The sequence below is a fragment of the Globicephala melas genome, chromosome X (genome assembly GCF_963455315.2).
Source record: "Globicephala melas chromosome X, mGloMel1.2, whole genome shotgun sequence".
NCBI classification, from domain to species: Eukaryota; Metazoa; Chordata; class Mammalia; order Artiodactyla; family Delphinidae; genus Globicephala; species Globicephala melas.
Window position 1 is genome coordinate 71,842,838 of NC_083335.1, and position 9,968 is coordinate 71,852,805.

Sequence of the window (9,968 nt, forward strand, 5' to 3'; positions counted from 1 at the left end):
TATTTTTTTCTTCTCTGAATGCTGCGGATAAAACTTCCAAAACTATGTTTAATAATAGTGGTGAGAGTGGACAACCTTGTCTTCTTCCTGATCTTAGAGGAAATGGTTTCAGTTTTTCACCATTGAGAATGATGTTGGCTGTAGGTTTGTCATATATGGCCTTTATTATGTTGAGGTAAGTTCTCTCTATGCCTACTTTCTGGAGAATTTTGATCATAAATTGGTGTTGAATTTTATTAAAAGCTTTTTCTGCATCTATTGAGATGAACATATGGGTTTTCTCCTTCAATTTGTTAATATGGTTTATCACATTGATTGATTTGCATATATTGAAGAATCCTGGCATTCCTGGGATAAACCCCACTTGATCATGGTGTATTATCCTGTTAATGTGCCGTTGGATTCTGCTTGCTAGTATTTGGTTGAGGATTTTTGCATCTATGTTCCTCAGTGATATTGGTCTGTAGTTTTCTTTCTTTGTAACATCTTTGTTTGGTTTTGTTATCAGGGTGATGGTGACCTCGTAGAATGAGTTTGGGAGTGTACCTCCTTCTGCTATATTTTGGAAGAGTTTGAGAAAGATAGGCATTAGTTCTTCTCCAAATGTTTATTAGAGTTCGCCTACAAAGCCATTTGGTCCTGGGCTTTTATTTGTTGGAAAAATTTAATCACAGTCTCAATTTCAGTGCTTCTGCTGGGTCTGTTTATGTTTTCTATTTTTTCCTGGTTCAGTCTCAGAAGGTTGTGCTTTTCTAAGAATTTGTCCATTTTTTCCAGGTTGTTCATTTTATTGGCATATAGTTCCTTGTAGTAATCTCTCATGATCCTTTGTTTTTGTGCAGTGTCAGTTGTTACTTCCTCTTTTTCATTTCTAATTCTATTGATTTGAGTCTTCTCCCTTTTTTTCTAGATGAGTCTGGATAATGGTTTATCAATTTTGTTTATCTTCTCAAATAACCAGCTGTTAGTTTATTGATGTTTGCTATTTTTTCCTTCATTTATTTTTCATTTATTTCATATCTGATCTTTATGATTTCTTTCCTCTTGCTAACTTTGGGGTTTTTTGTTCTTTCTCTAATAGCTTTACGTGTAAGTTTACGTTGTTTATTTGAGATGTTTCTTGTTTCTTGAGGTAGGATTGTATTGCTATATGCTTCCCTCTTAGAATTGCTTTAGCTGCATCCCATAGGTTTTGGACCGTCTTGTTTTCATTGGCCTTTTCGCAGGCTGCAGGTTTGTAGTTCCCATTGTCTTTCCGTGTCTGCCCCGTTGGGTAAGTTTGGTTCAGTGGGGCACATGGGCTTCCTGATGAAGTAGATACTGCCTGTGTTCTGGTGGATGAGGCTGGATCTTGTCTTTCTTGTGGGCAGGACCACATCCAGTGGTGTTTTTTGGGGTGGGATTTTAGGCAATGTCTCTTCTAATGGGTGGGTTTCTCTTCCTTTCGTCCTAATTGTTATGCATAGGGTGTCAAGCTCTGTAGCTTACTGGTTGTTCAGTGGAGCTGGGTCTTAGCCTTGAGATGGAGATCTCTGGGAGAGCTTTCACCCTTTGATATTATGTGGAGCCAGGAAGTCTCTGGTGGACCAATGTCCTGAACTGGGCTCTCCCACCACAGTGGCTCAGGCCTGATACCTGGCTGGAGCACCAAGACCCTGTCAACCACACAGCTCAGAAGAAAAGGGAGAAAAAAAGAAAGAAAGTAAAATAAAATAAAATAATTAAAGTAAAAAATAATTATTAAAAATAAAAAATTTAAGAGTAATAAAAAAAGAAGAGAGAAACCAAACCAAAAAAAAAAAACTCACCAATGATAACAAGTGCTAAAAACTATATAAATAAATAAATGAATTAGACAGACAAAACCCTAGGACAAATGGTAAAAGCATATCTATACAGACACAATCACACAAAGAAGCATACACATACACACTCACAAAAAGAAAAGAAAAATATATATATGTCCATATTTAAAAGAAAAAGGAAGAGAGCAACCAAATAAATAAACCTACCAATGATAATAAACTCTTAAATACTAAACTAAGATAAACTTAAAACCAGAAACAAATTAGATGCAGAAAGCAAACTCCAAGTCTATAGTTGCTCCCAAAGTCCACTGCCTCAATTTTTGGATGATTCATTGTCTATTCAGGTATTCCACAGATGCAGGGTACATGAAGTTGATTGTGCCAATTTAATCCACTGCTCCTGAGGTTGCTGGGAGAAATTTCCCTCTCTCTTATTTGTTTGCACAGCTCCTGGAGTTCAGCTTTGGATTTGGCCCTGCCTCTGTGTGTAGGTCGCCTGAGGGTGTCTGTTCCCTGCCCAGACAGGAGCTGGTTAAAGTAGCAGCTGATTAGTGGGCTCTGGCTCACTCAGGCCGGGGGAGGGTGGGGTATGGAATGTGAGGTGAGCCTGCAGTGGCAGAGGCCTGTCTGACATTGCAACAGCCTGCAGTGGCAGAGGCCTGTCTGACATTGCAACAGCCTGAGGTGTGCTGTGTGTTTTCCCGGTTGTCACTGGATCATGGGGCCCTGGCTGGCAGGCTGCAGAGGCTCCTGGGAGGGGAGGTTTGGATAGTGACCTGTGCTTGCACACAGGCTTCTTGGTGGCTGCAGCAGCAGGCTTAGCATTTCATGCACGTCTCTAGTGTCCCCGCTGATAGTCGAGCTCGTGCCCGTCTCTGAAGCTCATTTACGCTGTGCTCTGAGTCCATTCTCCTTGCGCACCTCAAAACAATGGTCTCTTACCTCTTAGGCAGGTCCAGACTTTTTCCCGGACTCCCTCACTGCTCGCTGTGGCGCAGTAGCCCCCTTCAGGCTGTGTTCACCCAGCCGACCCCAGTCCTCTCCCTGGGATCTGCCCTCTAAAGCCTGAGTCTCAGCTCCCATCCCCCACCCATCCCAGGGTGTGAGCAGACAAGCCTCTCGGGCTTGTGAGTGCTGGTCAGCACTGATCTTCTGTGCAGGAATCTCTCCACTTTGCCCTCTGCACCGCTATTGCTGCACTCTCCTATGTGGCTCTGAAGCTTCCCCCCCACCAACCCCCGTCTCCACCACCAAAGGGACTTCCTAGTGTTTGGAAACTTTTCCTCCTTCACAGCTCCCTCCCAGAGGTGCAGGTCCCATCCCTATTCTTTTGTCTCTGTCTTTTCTTTTTTCTTTTCCCCTACTCATGTATGTGGGGTGTTTCTTGCCTTTTGGGAAGTTTGAGGTCTTCTTCCAGCATTCAGTAGCTCCTGTATGAGTTGTTCCACATGTAGATATATTTCTGATGTATTTGTTGGGAGGAAGGTTAACTCCACATCTTACTCCTCCACCATCTTGAAGGTCTCCAGTCTCTGTTTTTTAATTGGTGTATTTAGACTATTGACATTTAAAGTGATTATTGTAATTGGATTAATATCTTCTTGTTGCTGTTTTCCCTTTACTGTCCTTGTTCTTTGTTTCTTTTTTAATCTTCCACTCTTTTTTATATATTCTCTGGTTTTAATTGAGCCACTTATGTGATACCACATTATCTCTTCTGTTAGCATGCATGTCATTAATACTTCTTGGGAGGTTTTAGTTTTATTTTTTATTTTTGTTTTACATTTTAGGAGTTTCTCTAGAGTTAACAATATAAATTTAAAACCAACATAAGCTATTGCAAATAACAGTATATTCTGTCACATGTAGTTCAAATCCCTTATAACAGAGTGTTCCCAATTTCCCCTTTCTACTCCATATAACATTGCTGTCATCCATTTCACCTATCCAGAGCTGTAATCATCAAATGGGAATTTACTCATATTATTTTAAACAGTTATCTGTTAGGTGAATAACAGTTTATACTGCCATTTTCCTCTCAGTCTCCCAGAATGGTGCTTGTTGCTCATAAAATTCTAATGAGTCCTCTCTGAACTTTGTCATTGAGAATAGCTTCATCAATTTTACTTTTACATTTGATCTTCATTATTTTACATATCTTTGGATACCAGTATATGTTTAGGTCTGTGGTTCTGCTAGTTTCTGTTTGCTAATTTTTATTTAATATACAAGAAGAATACATTAAGAGAAAGGTATGGTATTCTGAAAATTAAGGAAGATTAAGGAAATTAAGGAAAATTTTAACAATTTTAATGCTTCTGTGATAATATAATTTTTTACCTTAAAAAAACTGTTTACAGGACTACAATTTTGTTGTTTTATTTGTAAACTTGTTAAAACTCACACAGAAAACTAATTAGAGCAGAACAGTAATTCCCCATCATCTTACTGTATCAGTTTTCATATTTCATTTTAATTTTTCCTAACTGAAGCTAATATGTTTTCTTTGTTTCATACACTTGAGGAGGAGACAAGGAGTTAAATCAATTATCAGATTCAGTTATTTTTTTTTATTAACTGACAAGGTGAATCTGGCTTTTTGAAAATAACTAGTGGTAAATAAGGCTTGAGATATATGTATTGCATTGTGTGTGTGTGTGTGTGTGTGTGTGTGTGTGAATGTACATGTATATTATCTTGAGTAATTGGAAATAAACAGTCCCTTTAGAGTTTGAGTGCCCTCTTATACACTGTATGTGATTTTGATGTTTATAATTTTTGCTGCTCTTGTCTATATTAATTGGTTGTCTTCTAATTTAGGCCATGGGCTTTTTTCAGCCTTACAAGCTAACATCAAAAAAAATCGCCAAACTATAAAGACTCATTACCAACTCACCTTCATCTGAGGATGTTCACACATAGTTAAAAGCAAAATAACTCTTCTTTATTATGTGCTTTGATTAAGTAAAGAAGCCTCAAGTCTCACTATTTTCAGTGCTATTGAAGTACCTGTTTGTTGACATGAAAACCAAAATAAAGATTAGGCCAGGGAAGTTTTACTTTAAAAAAATTGAACAGTGTTCATTACTCCATAAACATGTTAGTTGATCACATTTTAGCTTATTATGTGAACTGATGAGTGAAAAGAAAGGGGGAGTAATGAAATTAACTCACCTTTTTAATACACGTCTTCCACAAATGAAACTGCCTAATAAAGTTTGAATGTGTAATGATGCAGTTAAGCCAGTTATAACATATGTTATATCTCTCTATGGAGCACTCCCACCATTGTAAAATAATATTTTTATTATTTTTTTTAGTTTCATTATTATTATTTTTTGCGGTACACGGGCCTCTCACTGTTGTGGCCTCTCCTGTTGTGGAGCACAGGCTCCAGACGCGCAGGCTCAGTGGCCATGGCTCATGGGCCTAGCGGCTCTGTGGCACGTGAGATCTTCCCAGACCGGGGCATGAACCCGTGTCCCCTGCATCAGCAGGCAAACTCTCAACCACTGCGCCACCAGGGAAGCCCTCATTTTTGTTTTTTCATTTTGCTCCTCTGACTTAATTTTAAAGAACATTTCTTCAAGTTTGCTGATTCATTTTTCTGACTAAGCAAGGCATCTTTTGAATCCCAAATAAAATTTTAGTTTAGTTATTGTGTTTTTTTAGCTCCAGAATTCTGTTTGGTTCTATTTTATAATTTCTATCTCTTTGTTGATATTCTCGTTTTGTTCATGTATCATTTTCCTGATTTCATTTAGTTTTCTATCAGTGTTCTCTTTTAGCTCATTGAGCATTTTTAAGATGGTTAAGTTCTTTTTCATGTAAATCAGAGATGTGCTGTTATTTAGGGTCCGTTTCTGGAGATTCATTGTATTCCTGTGATTGGGCCATTTCCCCCTTTCTTTGGCTTGCAATTTTTGTTGAGATTTTGGCATTTTTAAAAAGGCCCACCTCTCCCATCTTTTACAGATTGGTTTTGTACAAGTAAAGACTTTCTGAAATCAGCCCAGCTAGAGGCTCTGTGATCTCTCCAACTTTTTCTAGGGATATGTCCCCATCGGTCTTGTGTATGCATTTTTCTTCTAGTATATACAGCTGCTTTTATCTTTCTTAATTTCCCTGAGACTCACCCCTGCTTCTTCTCAGGAGGTTTTGGTTTCATTTTCCATTGTATTTCTCTGCCTGTAATCTGTTACCTGTCTGACACCTACCCACTAAACTGCAGACTCCTTGCTGCTGTAATATATCCCCATGTTTACTTTTGTTTTCATCAGCCCTTAACCTAGTATTCAAACTATGCTGCTGTTCTCATTGGTGCTTTGATTCAGACAAAAGAGAAACCAGGCCTTTGGGAAGCCCTCAGACAAGCCAGAAATTTGGATGCATGTTCTACTCGTTACATCTCAAGAGTCCTCCATGAATTAGGAAGCTTACTCCCAATTGTGCAGTGCTGAACTGTGTAGGGGGAGGGGAAAAGGCTAGTAAAATTCCATGAATTTTATACCCTTTTTGGTGCAGTTTTTCTTGGTTTTGCATTTGCTTGTGTGCTTCAGGTTCTTAACTGCTTTCTAGAGTTATCACAGATGTAGTTTGGGTCTTATATTTTTGTTAACTTATGTTTTGTTAACTTAACTATAACAAGGGCCTGGACCTTCTTTTCTTAGTCCACCATCTTGCTGACATCACCACATTCACACCATTTTGAAAGCATTTATTTGTTAATTTTTGTTTTCCCTTGAGTGAAAGAACAAATCAGAAGATTAGAGAAAAACTGACTGCTATTCCAAATTCCGTGCTAACTTTTGTTTCATTTGGTCTTCCATGACCATACAAAGAGATCTCAAAATAAATATAATGTCTGCTGAGTCTTTAGCTTTTACTAAGGGTTTCTGTCACTTTTTATTTTCATTTAATCAAGAAATGTTTACTGACCCCAGTATTGACATTTACTGACCAGATACAAGGCATTGTTTTGGGTACTGTGAAGAATACAAAGATATGGGTCTAATTTTTCTATCTGAGAATTTACTTAATCTACCAACATAATGATTACATTTCTCTATTTTTTTTAATTTTTAAAAAATTTTAACTGGAGTATAGCTGTTTTACAATGTTGTGTTAGTTTCTGCTGTACGGCAAAGTGAATCAGTTACACATACATATATATCCACTCTTTTTCAGATTCTCTTCCCATTTAGGTTACCACAGAGCATTGAGTAGAGCTCCCTGTGCTATACTGTAGGTTCTCATTACAGTAGGTTGTCCATTTTGTATATAGTAGTGTACATATGTCAATCCCAATCTCCCAATTCATCCCACTCCCCCGACTTTGCTCTACTTTTAAACTTTTTCTTTTGAAGTAACTTTAGATACATAGGAAGTTGAAAAGATGGTACAGAGGAATCATATGTACCCTTTACTTTGTGTGTTTTATTGATTACATGTTACCTAACTGTAGTATAATATCAATACAGAAAATTGATAATGGTATAAAGTATGTATATAGATCTGCATTATTTTGTCATACATGTGGATTCATGTACCCACCACCACGATCAAGATACAGAACTATTCGATCACCAGAAACATCCCCCTCTTGCTATCCCTTTATAGTGACAACTTCCCCCCCTTCTCTTCTACTATGCCTGACACATTTTTCCATTTCTATATTTTTTTCACTAATACCATATTTTATAAAATATATCATTCAGTATGTGATCTTTTGTGATTGGCTTTTTTTTTTAACCCATCATAATGCCCTTGAGATCCATCCAAGTTTTTCTGTGTATAAATAATGTATCCCTTCTTGTTATGAGTAGCATTCTATAATACAGATGTACCTCAGTGTGTTTAACTGTTTACCTAATGTAAGACACTTTTGTTGTTTTTAGTTTGGGGCTATTATAAATGAAACTATATGAAAAATTGTGTTCACCTGTCTGTATGGAGATACGTTTTCATGTCTATTGGATATATGCCCAAGAGTTTGATTACCAGATCATATGGTTAATTGTATGTTTAAGTTTTTAATAAACTGTCAAACTATTTTCCAGAATGGATGTACCTTTCTACATTCTTATCTAGAATGTACAATATATTCAGTTTTTCTGAAAACTTGTCAGCAATTGACATTGTCATTTTTTAAATTTTAATTGTTTTAATAAGGATGTAGTGATAGTTCATAGTGGTATTATTTTGCATTTCCCTAATGGCTAGTGATGTTGAACATTGTTTCATGTACTTATTTGTCATCCACATTTCCTCTTCAAAAGGTCTGCTCATGGGCTTCCCTGGTGGCGCAGTGGTTGAGAGTCCGCCTGCCGATGCAGGGGACGCGGGTTCGTGCCCCGGTCCAGGAAGATCCCACATGCCGCGGAGCAGCTGGGCCCGTGAGCCATGGCCACTGGGCCTGCGCGTCCGGAGCCTGTGCTCCGCAACGGGAGAGGCCACGGCAGTGGGAGGCCCGTGTACCGCAGAAAAAAAAAAAAAAAAAAAAGAAGGTCTGCTCATGTCTCTTCATGTCTTTTGCCCATTTTCCTACTAAATTGTTTGATTTCCTGCTGATGAGTTTTAAGGATTTTTATTTATTCTAGATATGTCTTTTGTAAGACCACTTGGTTTGCCAATATTTTCTCAGGTCTGTAGCTTGTCCTTTCTTCTTTACAGAACAAAATGTTTTTATTTTATAAAAAGACAAGTTACTGATATTTTTTCTATGGTTCATGCTTCTGATGTCATATCTAATAATCTTTCATGAAGACCTAGATAGATCTTGAATATAATCTCCTGTGTTGTCTTGGAAAAGATTCATTATTTTACATATATATCTATGATTGGTTTTTTTTCTGCCTTTTGTATTATACATTTCAAGTTCATTTTTGTATAAAGTGTGAGGTTTATTTGGAGGTTCATCTAATTCTTTTGGTTTATTAATAACCAATTTCTCCAGCACCGTTTGTTGAAAAGGCTATCTTTAATTAGGCCACGATTTTGTGGGGCCATTTCTGGGGTCCCTGTTAAGTTCCCTTGATCTATGCGTGTATCCCTCTGCAAGTACCGCTTAGTCTTCATTACTGAGGCTACACAATACATCTTAAAAATAGGTTAAATGATCTCTCCCACTCTATTCTTCCTTTCAAAATTATTTTAGCTATTCTAGCTCCATTTTTTCCTCATACCCATTTTAGAATAATCTTGTCTATATTTATGAAAATTCTTGCTGGGATTTTGATAGTAACTGCATGAAACTTGTATATCAATTTGTGTAGAATTGACATATTTACTATGTTGAGTGTTCCAATCCATGACCACATTTGGTATTGTCTATTTATTTACAACTCCATTGATAGCTTTTATTAGTGTTTTGTAGTTTTCAGCATATCTTATATTTATTTGGTTAGTTTGGGAAGCAATTGTTAATATCACATTTTAAATTTCAGTTTCCTTGTGTTCATTGTTAGATATAAAAATACAAATAATTTTGTATATTGATCTTGTATCCTGAGATCTTGCTGAACTCATTTATTAGTTCTAGGAAATTTTTTATATACTTCAGCATTTTTGTGTAAACAATCTTCAAATAGGGAAAGTTTCATTTCTTTCTTTGATGAAGTAGTGTTGCTTTACAATATTATATTAGTTCCAGGTGTAAAGCATAGTGATTGAGTATTTTTATAGATTATACTCCATTAAAAGTTATTAAGATAATGAATATAATTCCCTGTGCTACACAATAAATCCTTATTTCTTATCTATTTTAAACATAGTTGTTTGTATCTCTTAATTCCATACACCTAATTTGCCCCCACCACTTCAGCTCTTCTCTTTAGTAAACAGTAGTTTGTATTCTATATCTGTGAGTCTGTTTCTCTTTTGAATATATACTCATTTGTATTATTTTTAAATTCCACATGCATATATCATATAATATTTGTCTCTCATTGTCTAACTTATTTCACTAAGCATAATATTCTCTAGGTATATCCACGTTGCTGCAAGTGGGAGAATTAATTTCTTTTTTATATCTAAATAATATTCCATTGTATATATATATATATATAAAATCACATTTTTTTAAATATTTGATGTTCATGGGCATTTGGGATGCTGTATTACATTGACTACAGTAAAGAGTGCTGCTATGAACATTGGAGT